Source organism: Biomphalaria glabrata, chromosome 18 (genome assembly GCF_947242115.1).
Source record: "Biomphalaria glabrata chromosome 18, xgBioGlab47.1, whole genome shotgun sequence".
NCBI classification, from domain to species: Eukaryota; Metazoa; Mollusca; class Gastropoda; family Planorbidae; genus Biomphalaria; species Biomphalaria glabrata.
Genome location: NC_074728.1, coordinates 14,567,670 through 14,589,347, shown reverse-complemented (window position 1 = coordinate 14,589,347; position 21,678 = coordinate 14,567,670). Strand labels below are relative to the sequence as shown.

The window sequence follows — 21,678 nt, the reverse complement described above, 5'->3', positions numbered from 1 at the left end:
TGTCAGAGAAAGGTTTAGAACCAGATCCAGCAAAGATAAAGGCAATTATTGACATGCCAGCTCCTCAAGACAAATATGGAATCAGAAGATTTCTAGGTTTAATTCAGTACCTAGCAAAATTTATTCCTAATCTAAGTCAAGCAGATGCTCCAATACGAAAGCTTCTAAAAGATGATATAGAATTTCAATGGAATTATGAACAAAACAAGAGTTTCAAAGAATTGAAACATCTTTGTACAAACCCTCCAGTTTTAGCATATTATGATGTCAACAAGAACGTAGAGATAGAATGTGATGCAAGTAAAGATGGACTGGGAGCAGTATTACTCCCGGAAGGCCGTATAATTGCATACGCATCAAGAGCTCTCACAGATACAGAAACAAGATATGCTCAGATTGAGAAGGAAATGCTCTCAATTGTGTATAGTACAAGCAAATTTCATTGCTACATATTTGGTAAAGAAGTAACAGTTTATAATGATCACAAACCTCTGGAGCAAATCTTCAAGAAACCTCTATTGTCAGCACCAATGAGAATACAGAAGATGCTAATAAGACTACAGTGGTATGATCTGAAAGTCTGTTACAGAAAAGGCAAGGAAATGTTTATCTCCGATACACTTTCTCGTGCACATCTACCAAATACTGATACACAGACATGTGAATTTACAGATGATTCAGTGCATATGATCTCTGTAAGTGATTCGAAATACAATGAAATTAAAGACTGTACAAGCAAGGAACTTTCAATGCTTCTGGAAGTAATTATGACTGGTTGGCCAGACACAAGAAGCGAGACTCCAATTGAAGTCAGACCATATTGGGATTCAAGAGACCAGTTATCAACTTCGGATGGTATTATATACAAAGGTCTGAGAATAGTAATGCCACCAAGCTTACGTAAATACATGCTAAATCTGATTCACAAGTCTCACTTAGGAATAGTCAAGTGTAAGCAGCGAGCCAGAGAAGTCATGTATTGGCCAGGCATGAATGCAGACATTGAAGTGACAGTTAGGGATTGTAGCAGGTGTGCTGAACATCAGAATCAAAATGTGTCAGAACCGCTGATGCCTACCAAGACACCAGACCTTCCATACAGCATGGTTGGGTGTGATCTGTTTAACTTTGAGGGTAAAAAGTATGTGCTTCTAGTTGACTACTTCTCAAAGTTTATTGATGTCAAAGAACTGTCACAGGAAACTACATCAGATATCATCGAAGCAATGAAGAGTATATTCGCATGCCATGGAATACCTAGAAAGTTAAGGTCAGATAGCGGGCCACAGTTCTCTTCAAGGGAATTCCTGAATTTCTGTAAATCATACGGAATAGAGCATGAAATGTCGAGTCCTCATTTTCAGAGTTCTAATGGTGAGGCTGAAAGAGCTATTCAAACAGTGAAGAAACTTTGGAAGAAAAGCGAAGACAAATTTCTGTCGCTATTAGACTACAGAACTACTCCACTGAGTAATATTAATTTGTCGCCAGCACAATTACTCATGGGACGCCGACCCAGAAATTTGTTACCTTCTAGCGAGGAAATACTCACACCTAAGACACCAGATCTCAAGGTGGTGAAGAAACACTTTGACTCCGAGAAACAGTCTCAGAAACATTATTATGATAAGAGGAAAGGAGTTAAGAGTCATAATCCACTACAAGACGGAACGGCAGTCAGAATGCAACTTAATTCTAAGTGGAAACCAGGAACAGTAGTTTCGAAGCATTCTAAGCCTAGATCATATAATGTCAAAAGTGGAAATAAGGTCTACAGAAGAAACAGAAAACACATCAGAAAGTCTTCTGAGAAAGCAAACAGATTTGACAATAATTATGACTTTCCAGATGACATCTCAGAACAACCAGAACCACTAGATCTAGAGAGTCCAAGATTACAAACTACACTAGATTTTGAGCCGCCACTACACACTGCTTCTTCTAACACCTCTAGACCAAATGAACCTTATGTGACACGCTCAGGCAGAGTAGTTAACAAACCCAAGAGACTTGATTTGTGATGAACTGATTAGACTTTTTAGTTGACTAGTTTGTTAGTTATTCTGATAAATAGATTTTCTAAATTAAAGAAGAGAGATGTAACATAATAGTATTATATGTACATTTGCACACTAGCGCTTCAGTGCAACACCGCTTGTGTTTACGTAATAAACGGAGTTCCTAATATGTCTTCCCTCTTAAACACTAGTTTGTTATTTGTGTAACACGAATATTCTACAATCTTGATCTAGATCTAATTTTAGAACTACACTTTGTGCAGAAAGTTTTTTACTTTGACACATGAAAATACAAAATATAGTCTATTGATTTCATTATTTAATTAAATTAACCTTCAAATTTGTGTTTCATATGCATTTTTACATAAAATCTTCCCTTATATTTGCGAATTTAGAATTCTTGACGAACATTCTTTCATTAGACATTACGCGAAATGTTACACTTCTCTCTATTCCTAGGTCTAAAACTCTATTTCAACTCTAAGATGATAGAACTTCTCTTCGCAAAGATAGTTTTATAATTAAACACATTAACATATTATTTATAGTCCATTCATTTCATATTTAATCAAATTAACATTCGAATTTGTTTTTCTAAAGCATTTTTATATGTAAGGGTGGGGTGGGGGCCTATCTACATTCGATCGCAAATGTTTTCATTAAAAAATTGAATTCAGGTCAATTAGCTATTTTTAGCTCCATTCATAATATTTTTTATTCGCCAATTCATGCATTCGCTTTACTTATAACATTATTATTTTCTTTAATTGTTTATAACGCGCTATATCGGTGACTATATCAGCAATACGCAAGTTAAGACCCGCGGGCAGCGGGTAATATCTTTCTAGTATACATATATATATATATATATAGTAGAATGTTAATTAATTCAATCCATTTGATCAGACTTGATGAAACTTGGCATGAACGTTCCTTAGAATGCCTTAGATAATAAGCGGTGATCTTAGGCTATGTATAGTTGCCCTGCAATACTAGAGTTTATTATATTTAGGTCAATAAAATATCTTGACATAGATTTGAACTATTCAAACAGCAAAGATGCATTGTATAATAAAACATAGAGAACGAGATAACCCGAGCACGGTAAAAACATCGCTAGTGTTTTTGGATTTGGATTTTTTAATTTGAAATTCAAGATTTAAGATCTTTAAGGTATTTTGAGAAAGGAAAAAGGTATAACTATGTCAAAGGCGTAGCCTGGGGTATGTGTGTGTCCGGGAGTCAAAATCACTACCGAAATAAAATCGGGAGGGGATATTAAAAAAAAAAACAACTACCAGTCCTACGCGTCACGCATCTAGTCATGCATGTTAACCAATGACTTAAATTCTGCCAAGTCACTGGTTTTCCTGTCTGACTCAGGAAACCATTTTCATGCTCTAATACCACTAGGGAAGAAGGAGCATTTGTACAAATTTGTCCTAGCATATGGAACGAGTAATGTGCCTTTACCTTTGTACTTTTCTAAGCATTTTATTAGCGGCCCCCGAAAGAGGAAAAGACACTATTAGTTTTGTGTGGTCTGTCTGTCTGTCCGTCCGTCCGACCCGTTTAGATCTCGTAATTTAGAAAAGATAGTGAAAATCCGTATATATCATAATATTTTAGACCATTCAAAGTTTTGATGTAAAGGCTACTTTTTCTTTTCTGAAAGCGAAAAATCTAATTTTTAAAATCAATTATGCAAGAATTATTTTTATGAAAAAATACACCATTTTAACAACTATTCACTTTTAATAGAAAAAACACGATAGTTTTTAGTAAGGGAGTTTCATATCTACCATCTTCTAAAAACACATTTATGCAAACGGTTTTAGATTTTTCGTCATAACATTTTTTTTCTTACAATTGTATTGCTAAGTTATGTAAGTTCTGTTATACTGAGTACACATATTTACAAAAAAACAACAACATAACTTTTTTTAAAAGAGAAAAAAATCTATTTAGTATGCTTATAAGTTGAACATAATTTAAAACAACAATTAATAAATAGTTTTTCATACTATCGCTTGAACTGCAATGCAACGGAGACATTAAGAAAGTCTAAACTAAAGGAATTTTTTTACGGACATTTTTTTATCTTGAGGCTTTGAATAAGAGATTGACCCTTTACAAAACAATTAGATACTTATTCTTCTCTGTCATTTGCATTTGATAGAATTTCATTCTGATAATATTTAAATCTGCCTTTTACCTGCCTGGCTGGACCACTTCTGATAGAATTTTATTCCGATATTATTTCTGAAAATATTGAAACCTGCCTTTTTACCTGCCTGAGTGGACAACTTCGGGGGCCAATTTGAGTGTTACTGTAGTCTAATGTGAATATTTGTTATGAATCTCACTGCTCTATTTTGTGTCTGTTCCAGTTTCTTTATGTTTTCTTGAGTTTAGGGGTTCCAAACAGAGAATGCATATTCTAATATTGGCCTAACCAAGGTTAAATATCATTTTAGTTTTATATTCATATTTGGTTTATAGAAATTTCTTTTAATAAATCCTAATGCTTTGTTTAATCTTTTGATAGTTTCATCAATATGGGGATTCCATGACAGTTTTTCATTTATTATTACACCTAGGTATTTTGCCTTTTTTGCCTGTGTTATTGGTTATCATGAATAAGATTAGTGGAATTTATTTGTTTTAGTTATTTGTTACTCTTAATAACTGACATTTTTCTTGATGGAAAGACATGCTCTAATCTGATTCCCTTTTCTCTAATTCATCTAATTCTCTTTGTAAAATTTCTTTATCTTGTGTTGTTTTTATTGTTCTATATTATGCAATCGTCTACAAATAATCTGACTTTTTTCCTGAACTAATGCAATTTGGTAAATCATTTATGTAAATTAAAAATAGTAGTGGACCTAAAACTGTCCCTTGAGGTACACCTCAGTTTACTGTTATTTGTGTTTATTTAGAGCCATTTATTATTACAGTTAGTTCTCTCCCTATCGGAAAATCCTGAATCCACTGATGCAACGGATCATCAATCCCGAAATATTTTTTTAAGCAAAATATGTTGGGTGAACTTTGTCAAAAGCCTTAAAAAAAAATCTAATAAGATAGTATCTATTTATTTACTATTAAAAAATTAAAAGTTATAAGCACCCTCAATAAAATAAAAAAAACTATAAGTGTGCTTACACGAGCGAAATTCAAAACTCCCCTCCAGTAAATTAAAAGAAAACAAAACTACAGTAACGAAATTCCATGAGCGCAGCCTAAAAAAAATCTTAAGCAAAACTACAACTGCCAAAGTCCTTGATTGTACCCAGGTTTTTTAAGGTCACTTTCTCCCTTCCAAGAGTAAAAGGTAAAGCAAAAGTACAGTTACCTCATTCCATGCGAGGGGAGGAGGTGTTTGAGGCTCAACCAGTCGCATAGAAAAGTCGCAGGTCTCCATCAATAAAGTCAATCTACCAGAAAATCAAGAAGCAGTCTGAGAAAAACTAGAGCCAAATACTTTCGCCGGGGGAGCGGTGGATGAGGGGTTAAATGCTTGGTTTCCGAACCTGGGCCCTGAGTTCGAATATAGTTGAAGACTGGGATTTTGAATTTCAACTGAAAAAGTTACCTGACTTTAGTTGGGGAAAGTAAAGGAGGTTAGTCGTTGTGCAAGCCACATAACACCCTGCTCATTTACCCCTTGGTCAAAGAAACAGATGACTTTATAGATCTCAAGGTCTGAAAGTAGAACTTTAAATAGTTTCGCCAAAATACAGGAAGGGTTAGGGTTTCAACTCTCTTCCCCGTCCCAAACAAAATCAAATTTTGATCTATCTATCTATCTATCTATCTATCTATCTATCTATCTATCTATCTATCTATCTATCTACTCCATATATATATACTGTGTGAAAAAAAAAAAGAAAAAAAATGCACCCTCTAAAATTTTCCCTGAAAAACATTTTGGCTATGCCCATGAGCTGTGGATACTCTAAGAATAACTAACCTATAGTATGTGGGGACAACACATCTGACCGTTTGCAGTTAAGATGTTTCTAAGGCTGTTATTTCCCTGTAGAGTTACGTTCCTGACAAGTCCGGATATACACGTTTGATTAGACCACACAGTCGTCCAATAAGGCCAGATACAATGACATTTGCTTTGATGTAATTTAATTTGAAACGTTTTTCTGTAATTTCCCATGACCCCTTTGTTACTTGTATAGTTCTATCCTACTAATGTTTTGTAAATATAATGACATGGCTGTATGCTATTCTTGTAAATAACCTATATTAAAAGTACATTATGTTACAATAATTGACCATCATTCACGAAATTCCTTGTAAATTAATATACTAATTTTTCGTTCTATTTTATCAAATGATTGGATCAAAGTAAAGATGAGGTACTAATGGCAGAGTGTTATATGAAATGAGAAATGTCTAGTCCGGTTTGAAAGAAAGATAAGAGGAGGAAGAGATGGACATAGTCCTTGACCTCCAGCTGGCTACATGTTTCCTGAATCTAAATCAATTTGTAAAAAATTAGTATTGTACGAAACGTATATAGATGTAGTTGAGTCGATAAAAACCGGCAGCGATAATATTTTTCAGTACTTAGACCCATTACTAATCTGATTTAGATTTTATAGTTCAGATATTGAGTCATGGACGAAAAAAATAATAAATTGATCCGGATCTATAAGACTTCAGTGTCTTTGTACCCATAGAGTGCATACACATTTCATTAACAAAAATAGATAGAAAGTAGTGCATCGCAAAAAATACGCAAAACGAACACTTCTCTTTCTTTCTAACATTTCATCCAGCTAGGTTCTCGCGTTTTGTTTTAATCGCTGAGATGCCCCAATAATATTATGTTAAAAACAAGTTTACAAAGACAAACCCGAAGTGGTCTGCCTTGAGTCTTCACCATGATTCGAACACGGGACTTCTGGTTCCAATTGCTTTACCACCAGGGGCGGACTGGCTATATGGGCAAACCGGCAAATGCCCGGTGGGCCGGTACCAAATGGGCCGGTCTGGTCGCGACCAAAGAGAAAAAAAATTTCAATGCAGACAAGTTTTTAAAAAAGGGACAGCAGAAAGACACAAAGGCCCGAACACGTTTTGTTGTTGTTTTTTTAATTCTTATTACCATTAATTTTGTTTGAATTTCAACAAGAATATCAAGAAAAATACACTATACACTGTACGTATTATCATTTGCAAAACGTTAGACTGTACTTTCTGCTATGCAAGAGCGGCATGGACTGCTTTGATGTCTCCGAGGTTGTGTTTGACCTAATCATTTTGCTGGTCGGTATGGGCCTTTGAAGACACTCCCATTTTTTTTGCTCCTTCCCTCCCCCGTCTTTTAATGGTTCCAATGAAATTTAACCAATAAGAGGGATGAGAGAGGTTAAGTTAGAAAACATTGATATAACGCAGTAAAAAAAAAAGCGCGACAATTAGATCTTTAACAATACTTAATAGAAATTAACTTTAACACATACACACAGCCGCGAAATTGCAAACCACACAATTTATTCACAGCTCAATATGGGTATAAACTATAAAGCTCTACTTTCTGCGATTTGAAAAGGAAAAGTAAGTTTGTTTTTGTTTATTTTTAATAACATAGATCTAAAAATACTACACTTAAGGCTTACAAAAAAAATATTTAATTAAAAAATAAATGTAGATCTAAATCGATTTTTACGCTGTTATAATTAATGGCAAACTTATGCTTAGCATGAAGTCATTAATGATGAAATTATTACAATAATTACAACTAGACCGGCGGCGTAGCATATGCCGCTATTTTGCAGGGCTGGCCTTAGGCGCCTGCAACCTATGCGACCGCAGTGGGCCACGCACTTTCATAGGACCCGCACATTCATAGGGCCAGCTCTAATTCAAGGTGTAGAAATTATTAAATTAAACCATTTTATAACTTAAAAGAGATTTCCCGCGCCCTCCTGTCGATTTACCAGGAGCACTTTCATAGGACCCGCACTTTCATAGGACCCGCGCTTTCATAAGACCCGCACTTTCATAGGACCCACACTAATTCAAGGTGCATGAATTAATTAATTAAACCATTTTATAACTTAAAACAGATTTCCCGCGCCATCCTGGCGATTTACAAGGAGCTCACGAAATCGCAAAATATACGAAAAAGTTCTTAAAATATACGGAAATATAATATATACACGAAAATTGTCATTTTGTCATTCAATATGAAAAACGCCAATCTTACGCGCGACATTATGCATCAGCTGTAATTGTGTAATCTGGTGAAAGAAGCTTCTCGCGCCTCAAACTAATGAAGAATTACAACAATTCTCAAAAATAGATTGAAACATTTGGTAATTCTTGCTATTGAGCGTGATCTATGTAGGAAACAGAATTATTATGATATACTGTATGACTTATCTACACGTAAGGCTCGTAAAGTATTTCTGTACGTAGAAAAGAATGAATAAAATCCATAGACGAATTTATTTTCTAATACAAACTCTTAAATTTCATTTATTATCCGCTTCCCTACTCAAACTTGGCTCCGCGAAATCCGTTTCGCATAGGGCTCCACAATGGGTAAATCTGGCCCTGCTATTTTCATATATATAAATATATATTAGATTGCTTAGATTAGTTCCTAATCCAAACCTCCCGCTGGACAAAGGGGGATGGGAGCAGGCAGAGTTTGATATATTTAAACGACAGTTCATCGCGCAGCCAGTCATATATATATTTATATATATATATATATATATATAAATTGCGGAGTGTGGTAAAAAATCCCCCCCACCGAAAATATATAACATGCCATTTGTGGGCCGGTTTATATGGTAATGCCCGGGCCGATTTTGATACCCAGTCCGCCCCTGTTTACCACTCAGCCACAGCATCTCCATATATTCATTTAGCGTACACTTATATTTTTGTAAAATAATAATTATTAACCGTATCCATATATTCAAAATTAATAACTTGTTACATGTAATAAAGAGAAACTAAAAAAGATTTATTCTTCTTAAAAAAATTAGAGAAATTGGCTACACGAAAAAAAAATTCTTGACCTATTTTAGTTAGGTAGTGAGCTAGCTAGAAATGACTTGAAAGACTTGGAGTAGCTCTACCTGGACCAGACATTCCCTTCGCAAAATAAAAATTAATATCTCCATTGTCATTTGTCATACAAACTAGACATGGATCTAGCTAGATCTAGACTTAGTTTTAGACCTAAATCGAGATTTAATATCTAAGTTTAGGTCTAGAAATAGATCTAAGTGAGTAAGTCTAGTCTAGAATTAGATCAAAGTCTAGATCTAGATCTAGATAAAGAATCTTGATATAGAATCTACTATATCTAGACTAGAACTCTAGAACTATGAATTTACACGTTTAATCTTAAAATTACTAGACTTAGGCCAATGTTTTGTTAATGAATAGTGGACCTTTTTGTTACCGGGTAATGCCATTATTACTTGTCTACTATATTGTTCGTATCCGATTCATTTTGAATGTGAACCTATTGTTTACATAATAAATAAATCTGCACCCCTAAGCTGTCAGAAGATATGTTATTGCCTTAATAATTAAAATTTTGTTCAAGTTATTAATACATTTATTATAAATATATCTAGATCTAGGCTCTATTTAGTCTTATTTAGACTGTCAAGTGTAAGCACCTATAATGACGATATGTCAAAACTGCGCACTATAAAAGTAGTTTGTTATTTTTGAAACTTATAACTAAAACGAAGTTCTTTTTTAAAACAACATTTGAATCAGTATTCTATTCAATGAGTTAGTCAATAAATGGAAAGAAAATATATATTATAATGTACCATTGACATTTTTACCATTTCGACCTTAGATGCCCTGAAGTTTTTCATTGAAAAGTGGTGTAATTTTCTTAAAAATCTGCTTGCATATATAATTTTAAAAATTAGATGGTTCACTTTCGGAATAGAAAAAAGTAGCAGTTGCATCAGAACTTTGATCTAAAATATCACGATGTCCGATTTTCATTTTCTCTTCTAGTTTCTGAGATATAAACGGGACGGACGGACAGACAAGCCACACGAAACTAACAGCGTATTTTCCACGTTCGGCGGCCGCTAAAAATGTAATATTTTTCTTTCCAACTTATTTCAGCCCAACCAACCACCTGCCTGTTATGAATAGGATATTCTTACGAGTTTGACACAATGTACTAGTTCTTCCTTGTTACACTGAGGGTGTAGCCTTTGGTTCAAATATTAAGGTGTGTTGATAAAAGCAATGAAACACAAAACGAATCGATTAAATTGTTTCTTTCAATACAGTGCATTAATAAAATAAACTCCTGGACTTTATAATTAATGCATTGGAATACATTCTTAAGTTTGTATATCTCAATTTGTTTTATCTCTTATAAACTTCCAGAATTTAAGAAAAAACATGGTTACAAAGACATAAACTCAAAATCGGCCCCCGAAGTGGTCCACCCAGGCAGGTATCAATATTTTCAGAAAGAACATCATAATTAAATTCTATCAAAAACAAATGACAGAGTAGAACGTAGAGTTGACAGCTCTCTAGCGGTCCAGCGGTCCAGCAGACCAAAGTGAAAGTGAATGCGATGTTAAATGTGAACCTAGCCTAACTGATGTCTTATAATGAATATCTAATTGATCTAATTGTTTTGTAAAGGGTCAATCTCTTATTCAAATCCTGATGTGTGATATATACTGCAGATAATAATATAAATAAAAAAAAATGAAATGCTTTAGTTACGTGTTCTATGGTTATATTCCCGCACTGCAGTTCACACGATAATATATAAAAAAAAGCCTACTTATTAATTGTTGTTTTAAATTATTTTCTATTTAAAAGAGGAATATCGGTTACTACGGTAACCACGTCTGATAAATAGATCTAATATCTTAGAAAATGTCTATAATTAGTTTTTAAACCAAAAAGGCAACTTCCTTATATACTATCTCCCCTTTTAGTTTGAGAAGTTTCGCTAAGAAATGAAATCTATGGCTCAACTGACAGGAAATTAATCAAAAGCTAGGTATTTCATTTCATGAAATGTTTAGTTACAGTCGAGTTCACATCAAAATTTATTAAACAGCAGATATTTTGTCTGCGCTCGCGAAATGATAGAATCGTTAATTTTGTTTCACCTGCACATGTTCCTGTTATTTAATATCAATGCATTTACAGTCTTAAAACGTCTTCTAAAAAGCTCAATTTAAAATTTTGGATTTTATAAGTTTCCAAACATATCCGAAAGTCTGAAAAAAAAATCAGATTAAAAAATGTTCTCAATGATTTCAATGACCTCACTAATCAGACTAGCAGTGTGACGTTGTCTGAGAAATCAGTGTAGCTATCAGTTCTAGAAATCTGATGAAAGTCTGGCGACGATCATTGGTTTGATACCGCTATGTTTCCCAAGAGACTAACAAATACTTCACAAATATGGTCCCAGGTTCATAAGGAAAAGAAAAAAAAAGTCAGTTCTTCTATCAACAACTTGAGAGCAGACGTGAGAGATGTAGCAGAACACTGACAGAAAGTCTCATAAATTCACTTCAGTTTTTGCTGTTTTGAAACAATGTGTGTGTGTGTGTGTGTGTGTGTTATTTTTCCTTCATATAGCTGTGAGTAAACTTTTTGGCCGGAGTTGAGCCAAAGATCTGTGTTTTTGTATCGTCCGCTCAAGATCCTACTAGACACTCTCAATAAACACCCTCATCTGATTCCTTTTCTTCAAGTTGCACCAGTTCTAGAGCTTAGTGTCCAAGTAAAAAAAAAACACCCTATTTTTTCTTTCATTGCGCCATTAGAGCAAGGAACGGGTTGCCTAAATCAGCAAGAAAACCCATGACTTTACAGAGTTTAACTAATTAACATGAACGACTAAATGAATCTTTTGAAGTGACGTCTGTGTCGCGCGCATCTGCCTAATAATGACAATTTTGGTCGCACTTTTATTGTGTTTGCGCAAATTGTGTCTCCTACTTTTTAAAGTTGTATTGAGGCGTTGATTGTTTTGACTTATAGTTGGGGTTTATTTTCCCCCTTGCCAGAGAAAGAGTTTTCTGGATGTGAGAAATAGTTTCAATATTAGGTTCTTCATTCTCTATAGGGGAGCAAGCTGTAGGCAAGCGTTGCACTTGGATCGCTGTCTGATCTGATGAGTGTTGGTGAGCCAGTCTTATGGCCAACATCCGATACTAGAGTATAAACATGATTGTGTTCTGGTTGCCTTGTGAAACCGCAAGGAGCAGATTAGTTGTTTACTATCTTTGTTCATATCATCAATATTTGTTATATTTTATTACCAGCATCTGTAATAATTACTTATATCGCCGATGTTTGCAAAATAGATTAATAATAATAATCTTTATTGTCCGTAAGGAAATTTGTCTTACAATTTGTGCATTACACCAAACAAAAAACATTATAAATATAAGAAACCAAAGTGTACATTCACACCAGACTCACTCATAATTTACATGTGATAAAGTTTATATCAGATTGTTCTTATTTAATGATTTGATTGCCAGGGGAACAAAAGAGTGTTTGTGTCTGTTTGTATTTGCAATCGGTGTCTTGTATCTCTTTTCTGATGGTAAAATCACAAAATCCTTATCACCAGTAGCATCTCTTCAGTAAATTGTAAATATTCATCATATTAAATATTTGAAATGTGCAACAGCGATTTAGTTAGTTATTTATTGCATATTTACCTGTCATCTTTTAGGGAAAAATAAGTTTAAATGTGTATAATGTTTGTTTTGATCAAGTTGTATTGCATAACTTCTTACCAAAGGTTATACACAGTAATCTGCTATCTATACTATAAAGCTGAATGTAAGGCGTATGTATGTATGTATGTATGTATGTATGTATGTATGTATGTATGTATGTGCCGAATAGAAATCAAAACCGTTTGACCAAACTTGATAAAACTTTGCATAAATGTTCATTGGGTACAAACTGGGACAGTATTATATGTTTTGTAGCCCTAAAACAAACTTAAGATCCTCAAAGAAAAAAGTTGACCGACTCTATAAAAGTATAGTATCTTATAAATCTTATCCATTTTTACCATGTTGACATAAAAGATTGAAAGGATTTAGATCTAGATCTAATTTTAAGAACTATACTTTGCACAGATTGTTTTTTACTTGACACATGAAAATACAAAATATAGTCTATTGATTTCATTATTTAATAAAATTAACCTTCAAATTTGTGTTTCAAAAGCATTTTTACATAAATTTGTTCCTTATATCTGCGAATTTAGATTTCCTGACGTACATTCTTTCATTAAATATTACTCGAAAGGATACACATCTCTCGTTTCCTAGGTCTAAAACTCAATTCAAATCTAAGGTGCTAGAACTTCTCTTCGCAAAGATAGTTTTATACTTTAACACATGAACATACTAATTATAGTCCATTCATTTCATATTTTAATCAAATTAACATTTAATTTTGTTTTTCTAAAGCATTTTTCATAAATTCGTTCGCTATGTTGACATATTCAAAATAGGCCTAAATACATTTTAATAATATTCATTAATCGCGTACATCTAACAAAAAAGGTGAGCAGAACGAACTCTCTATCCAAGCCTATATTTAAATTAAAGGGAAACTATATTATCTAGATCTAGATCTATCTCTAACTCAAGATCTAATTCAAAGATGATAGATCTACTTTGTACTTTAACACATGAACATACATAATAAAGTAGCCTATATTCATATTTTAAATGGATTCAGGTCGATTAGCCATTTTGATAGCTCCATCCTTACAATTTTTACATTCACGATTCGCTTTACTTATAACATTTTTATTTCATATAATTGTTTAGAAAACACTCTCAGTGACTATATCGACAGTGATACGCAAATTAAGACCCGCGGGTCGATTAGCTATTTTGATAGTTCTATTCATACTATTTTTACATCCACGCATTCGCTTTACTTATAACATTTTATTTCGTTTAATTGTTTAGAAAACACTCTCAGTGACTATATCGACAGTGATGCGCAAATTAAGAAACGCGGGCCGCGGGTAATATATGTCTAGTTTAATATAAGATAACAAATTTGATTTTGAATTTAATTCCCCAGTGCTTCTAAAGTGCTGTGACATTCTTATTTATAATTCTATGGTTTTAAAACTGTCAAGTTGATCAATAGATTCCTTTTCTCTACACGCATAAAACCTTGCTATTTATATTAATAAGACGCACACATTCTGTATATTTACATTCTTAGTCTCTACAATACAAGAAAACTACATTAAATAAACGCGCAGCCATGTCATCGCCCCGATGTTAGAGATTTTATTTAATACTATCGATCTACGTTTAGCTGGAAACTCAGGCATCTGAAAATTAGGGAATTATGGCGAAGTTACCAGCAAGAAACTTCAATTAAATATAATAAGAAGGAAATAATGATGTGTTGATTTCAAAAGTTTTGGATGCTTAGAGAAAAGGTTTGGTCAAGTCTAAATAAACACGGCACATCTCAAGTACATATTAATGACATATTTCTAGATTTGCTCGACACATTTTATTGTACACACAAACTGGTCTTTTAGACTGGAAAAGTTTGGCTTAAAATTTAGATCAAAATAGAGAGAATGTTAGATCGGCGACGTGCAATGTATAATTTACTGTATGCAAAACTGTTTCCTATTCAATATTATGTACTGTGTCATGTATTTATCTCAATGAGAATATGCAAACTGTAAAAAAAAGTTTTAAAATATGCGCACTGTTTCGTCCCTAAATTCAAATAGACAATTTCAAAAGATTTGATCTCTTACCATTCAACAGTCTGTTCATTATAGGTTAGTCAATCCCAAAACACTTAACTTTAACATTTTTAAAGTATCAAATAATTTTATTTCAATATTTTTGTTTTAAAAGTAAACTTGCAAGTCTTTGTAAAATAATGTTTTAAGATTGATATAATTGGCTGGCAAGTTTGTATATAAGATTCAGAATACAGCTAATTAACTAGTGCTTTGAAAGTGTGCTGGTTACAGTTATCATTACAACATGGGCGTAGCCAGGGGGGGGGGTTCTTGGGGTTCAACCCCCCCTCCTCCCCCGAAATGAAACGGGAACGGAATTAAGTGACTGATTTTTGCTTTCATTTTGTTTATTTTATGTGAGATTCTAATACTAAATCATCACTTACCACAGCACAGCCGAGGCAGTTTTGAGTTAAAAACCCTCTACCAAGGGGTTTTGAGTTTAAATCCCCCTACCAGGGGGTTTGAGATTAAAAAAAAACCTATCAGGGGGTTTTGAGATACAAATCTCTCTACCAGGGGGCTTTGAGTTTAAAAAACCCCTACAGAGGGTTTTGAATTTTAAACCCCCTACCAGAGGTTTTTGCAGTTAAATCCCCTCTTCTATAAAACAAAACAAAAAAATACAAACAACAATCCCCAAATTCCAACATCACACTTGAGGAAGATTTTGATTTTAAACCCCCCTCCAAAATTTACGATAAACCCCATCTTCAATATAAAAAAAGCAAATTACACACTCAAAATTCTATGAGCGTAGCCAAAGGGGTTTTAAGTTTAAACCCCCCCCCTCCAGTTGGGGTTTGAAGCTAAAAAGTACCTCTTCAATATAAAAAAAAGCAAATTACACACTATAAAATCTATGAGCGTAGCCAAAGGGGTTTTGAGTTTAAATCCCCCTCCTCCAGATGGCTTTTTCTTTAAAGTTTAAAACCTCCAGATGGTTTTGAGTTTAAAATTCCCATACAGAGCGTTTAGAGTTGAAAACCTCTCTCTTCAATATTATTTTAAAGCAAACTACAGTCACCAAATTCTAAGATCGTAGTTAAATGGGGTTTTGAATTAAAAACAAAACAAAAAAGTTTAGAACCCCTCAACAGATGATTTGACGAAAAAACTTTCCTTTTCGATATAAAATCTAAAGCGAAATATAGGCATGTAATTCCAAGAGCGTAGTCAAGAAAGGTTACAAATTTCTACCAGTGGCTTGGGCTCCATTAATAAAATGTGAATAGTCTTCTGCCGAAATTGAAAATCATTAAATGTGTCTCAACAAAAATGGCTAAGACAGATTTTAGGAGTCAGTCATAGAGATCGGGTCTAAATCAAAGAAATCATATGCCGAACTGGGAGTCGAATCCTTAGTAAGGTTGTGACAGAGCGTCGCATGAGGTTTTGCGGGACATGTTCTCACACAAAATGAATTACGCAAAATAAGAGTTGCGGAAACAGCTTGCCGGAAAATGCGCCGAACGGCGCTAGAGGGTCTAAGTCAGTAAAAATAGCACATTAGGTTTTTGAAATAAAACTTTTTAATAGCAAGATAATGCACTGTAGATACCTCAGAATATGCATTTTGTTGGCTTTCAATACCAGAAATAGTGCTCGACGGTGGGGCTTCGCCCCGCGCTGGGGGAGAGCTGCGAACTCCCTCAGACCCCCTTGCTAGCAAGGGCGGGGAGTCTACAATAAACAATAAACGTCTTCCGAAAGGGTCAGAATGTAATAAAGATTAATTATGTACACACACACACACACACATATATATATAATTTTTTTCCGCGGGCCCCCCCCCCCAAAACCCTCCCCGAAAAAAAATCCTGGATACGCCCATGCATTACAATAAATAACAGAGACGGTAATCGAGGCACTAACCACCATATTTAGCCGAATCGGACTGCCTTATGAAATATTGTCGGATCAGGGGGGTCAGTTTACCTCCGAACTGTATAACCAGGTGTGTGAGTTCTTCTCAATTAAACCGGTGCACTCTACTGTGTTTCACCCCTCCTCGAATGTTCAAATTGAGAGGCTAAATGGGACTTTGAAGTCGTTCCTTAGGAAGGTTACCCAACATAGCCCATGGGACTGGGATAGAAAGATATCTGCCGCATTGTTTGCATTTAGGGAAGTTCCTAATGAGACAACTGGTGTGTCTCCGTTTCAGCTTGTTTATGGTAGGCAAATGAGGGGTCCATTGTCTATTTTAAAACGAGTTTTTACAAATAGGGAAGAAGAAACGGAGTATAAAAATGTATTTAGCTACCTATTGGACTTAAAAGAAAGGTTGTCTGTCGTTACCGCTATTGCTAGTGAGAATGACCAAGTAAATAAAAGTAAATATAAAGTCCAGTATGACAAGTATTCATCCAATCGGGACATAGAGGCGGGAGATTGTGTGTTGGTTTTAAAACCACAAAGAGACAATAAATTGGCTGTATTTTGGCAAGGCCCGTATAAGGTTGTTAAAAAAATGTCAAAGTTTAACTTTGTTGTACAGAAGGACGAGAAGCTGAAAATGTACCATATTAATAGGCTTATGAAGTATCATTGTCGGGTAGGGAAAGTAGATGATGTAGTTAGTATTAATTCTATTGGTGATGAAAATAAGTTTTTATCAGCCAATATGGTGTCTGTCGTGAGCGACGAAGACGCAGATACTGAAGGGTTGTCTAAGGAAGATGCGCTGCCTAACATTCCAACGTTGGAAGTTAGCCAGAAGTCAGACGGGAATATCTTGGCGCAGGTCAAAATAAACCCCGATCTTAGTTCTGTGCAGAGAAATCAGGTTGATGATGTTCTAAATGAGTTTAGGGATATCATTTCAGATTCGCCTGGTAGAGCAAAGGTAGAGAAATTTGCTATTACGTTAACAGATACAAAGCCAGTTGCACTAAAACCATACGCGGTTCCCATACATATGAGGGATAAAGTTAAGCAAGAAGTTGACAGTATGCTTGAATTGGGAATAATAGGTCCCACGAACTCGCCATATGCAGCCCCGGTAGTCATTATTAAAAAGAAAGATGGGTCGTTAAGACCATGTATAGATTTTAGAAAACTTAATAATGTAACTCAGATCCCGGCTGAAGTGATACCTGAGCAGGAGGAGTTGTTTAACAAATTGTATAAGGCCAAATATTTTACTTTAGTTGATCTTACTAAAGGTTACTGGCAGATTCCCATTAGTGAGGAAAGTAAACCATACACAGCTTTTCGTGTATTGGGGGAACATTATATGTTTCACTATTTACCTTTTGGGTTAAGTGGGGCCCCAAATCATTTTAATAGGGTCGTTAAACGTATGCTGCAAGGTTTGCAAAACGTTTTATTTTACTTCGATGATATATGTATCTTCAGTGAAGATTGGGATACACATTTGAAAAGTGTCCGTAATGTTTTCGGCGCTCTTAGGGAAAATGGTTTTACGTTAAAGCCAGCCAAATTAGAAGTGGGGTTTACTAATGTTAAGTTTCTTGGACATAATGTAGGGCAGGGGGTTGTTAAGCCTGATCCTAGTAATGTTAAGAAAATTCTAGAGTTTAAAACGCCCACAACAAAAAAGGAGATTCGTAGCCTCATTGGGTTGGTGAATTATTACAGCAGGTTCATACCGAGATTCTCTGATCTAGTGTACCCTTTTACTGATCTATTGTGTCGGGGTCGGTTTGTTAAGGTGCACTGGAATCATGAGTGCGCGGAGGCTTTGAGCAGGGTGAAGGCGTATCTGTGTAGGTACCCCATTCTTCGTTTGCCTGATCCTTTATTGCCATTTTTTCTTCAGACCGATGCTTCGGACAAAGGAATCTCCGGTATACTGAGTCAGTGCGTGAAAGGTGTTCTGCATCCCGTCAAGTATGTGAGTCGCAAGTTGTTGCCTCGGGAGCAGAGGTATTCCATCATCGAGAGAGAAGGCTTGGCTATTGTATTTGCCATTAGAAAACTGGACAGATACCTTAGGGGAACGACGTTTCACCTTCAGACAGACCACAAGGCCTTGGCTTACCTCCGGAGCACGAACTTTACGAACCACCGTGTTACGAGGTGGGCGCTGATGCTCCAGGACTACAATTTCGACGTGTGTCACATAAAAGGAGAGGACAATATACTTGCAGACTTGTGCTCAAGACTGGTGTGATTCGCACAAAAAGACTATTTTATTATAGCTATTGCTTGATATGTATGAATATGTATGTAATATGTACTGCTTGTTTTTATTATGCATTGTAATGTTATAATAGTTTATGATGGATGTTGTTATTTGCGACATCATCTATGTAAATAATTCTGTAATTTCAACTTTATGAAGGTTGTATTCTTCGGCTTCAATGTTGGGCAATGTTTCCTAATTCCTTTTGCTGTCTATATACTTCAGTTTTCAATTTCTTTTTTTGAAGACTGGACTTGTTTTCGCAAGATCCAGTTAGAGGGAGAGGGGGGATGTCGTGCGCATCTGGTAGGGTATTTTCGTTTGAACACCATAAGGTCTTATTAGTTCTGTTTCTAAGGATGCGCTATATTGGTGTCATTGTTCTTTTGTTGTGCCTTGAGATGAGTCTCTTTGTGTTCTCTTGGTGTGCCTTGAGATTGAGTTATCTGTGTGGTGTTATTCCCCAGTATTGGGTAAGTTAGTTTATTTTACTATCTTCTACATGTCGTAGCTTTACAATCGTTTCTTTAATAATCGTGAGAATGGCGGTATCTAAGGAGTGTGTATTTTTCTTATCTAGGGACGCAGGCTTGGGACTCTGCTGGAGTCAAGTCTGAGTTGTAGGCTTTGTAGTTGACTATTGCCCGTGGCGTTGGGTTGGCGTTGTGAAGCCTGATTGACTATGGCACTGAGATTAAGGTGTGCTATAGCCCTTTGAATGTAATCTGTAATTGCCATTGATATTTATTCATAATGTATGCCTCATAATATCATATATATCATTAACTCATTAAACCTTTGTTGTTATATGCAATATTGTTATTCACTAGTATACGTTAATATTTGGTTTATTCGTTCCTAGATATTTATTGTATAAATTGATTACTAGACTGTTAGGGGTGCCCAGGCAGACGAGCCAAGGCTAAATTATAACCCCGGTATAAAGCTAATAAACACTGTTCAGGTGGGGAGCCCGGCGGAGTACATCATACCCTAGAGGAGCGCGAGGACAAAACCCACCTGACAACGCCCATGCATTACAATAAATAACCTGAAAGGTAGTAATCACAATCGCCCTTCTTCATCTCTATGACCATGTCCGCACCATCTTGACGTTTTTATGGCTACCTTAACTTTGATCTTGACCCAAATTTTAGGTCATTCCTTTGTTATTTTTATCAACATCCGAAGGCAATCATGACCAGCCCCCCCCCCCCCCCCCCAAAACCCTCCCCGAAAAAAAATCCTGGATACGCCCATGCATTACAATAAATAACCTGAAAGGTAGTAATCACAATCGCCCTTCTTCATCTCTATGACCATGTCCGCACCATCTTGACGTTTTTATGGCTACCTTATCTTTGATCTTGACCCAAATTTTAGGTCATTCCTTTGTTATTTTTATCAACATCCGAAGGCAATCACGACCAGTCCTCCCCTCTACCAACTGCCATAGTGGGCGGCCTACTTCTAAAAGAACTTTACCAATCACGTCTAACGCCGTAGCTTCTTCCAAGCGGAAATTGATCAAATATTGTCTTTTTATTTAAGAACGTACGTGTAGGACGAGGAGCCAAGTCCCAAGTCCCTACTATTTATAGAAACACTAGACATATGTTACCCGCGACCCGCGGGTCTTTATTTGCGCATTACTGTCGATATAGTCACTGAGAGTGTATTGTAAACAATTAAACGAAATAATAATGTAATAAGTAAAGCGAATGTGTCAATGTAAAAATAGTGTGAATGAAGCTATTAAATCAGAATAGCTAATAGGCTTAAATCCATTTGTTCAAATTAAAACATTTGCTTGTAGGCCTACATATATTTGATTAAAATTTGAGACGAATAGACTTAATTTTGTATGTTCATGTGTTAAAGTATGAAGTAGATCTTTAGGTAGACATAGATCTAAATCTACACTAATCTAGAGGCTTTTATAGAGTTCATTCTGTGTTGCGCATGCGTGACCTTTTTTCATGAATGAATATAGGCCTATCCATAGACATAAATAAATATAGACTGGAAGTAGGAAGTTATTTTTATTTAGGGGAAGTCAAATAGGTTTTATGTAATATATCTATGTGAAAAAAAAAATGGCGGCAATTGAGCTATAAATTCTAGGACTAACATTTCAGCCAATATATAATTATGATCTTTAGTTTTGAAAAGTACAAAACTGCCATATTCCCAACATTTTGCCTTTGTTTCATAAACATAGACATAGGCAAATATATATAGGTTTGTGATGTGGATCTATGTTTGTTGACATGGCTTCTTTATTAATGTATGGCGGTCGTCTGATCGATTCAATTTGTTAGAATTAGTTTTTAGTCAAAAAAGTCAAAGAAAATGAGCAGAACGTGCTCTTATGTTCGTAGTACGATAGGCCAAGGATAAATTCTAAAGGTTGAAAAAAAATTGAATATTATACACAGTAACTTTCAGTTTCAGTAAGTCAGAATAATTCAGTATCACTGTGACTGGGACTGTCACTAATTTAATATTGATAGATCTAAATCAAAAAAAATATGACTAATATTTGTAATAACTAGGTCTAATACTTTTCATACTTTTTACCACTAACTATTAAACTAGTCAGTCTATCACCTATGCATGCAGACTATAGACTAGATCTAGTATAAGTATAGATTATAGATCTAGTGACAATCTAGTCCTAGACCATTTATATACTAACT

The 21,678-nt window shown here is 35.1% G+C and overlaps 1 protein-coding gene and 1 long non-coding RNA gene across 11 annotated transcripts in view; one reads left to right on the top strand and one right to left on the bottom strand.

Moving 5' to 3' along the window:
- LOC106061632 (atrial natriuretic peptide receptor 1-like) overlaps nt 1–21,678 on the bottom strand; it is a 637,794-nt gene that overhangs the window by 267,910 nt on the left and 348,206 nt on the right. The gene's annotated exons all lie outside the window — the stretch shown is intronic.
- On the top strand, nt 18,603–19,788 carry LOC129923975 (uncharacterized). The gene is made up of 2 exons (XR_008775950.1): nt 18,603–19,452; nt 19,560–19,788. It is a non-coding gene; the product is annotated as an uncharacterized LOC129923975 (long non-coding RNA).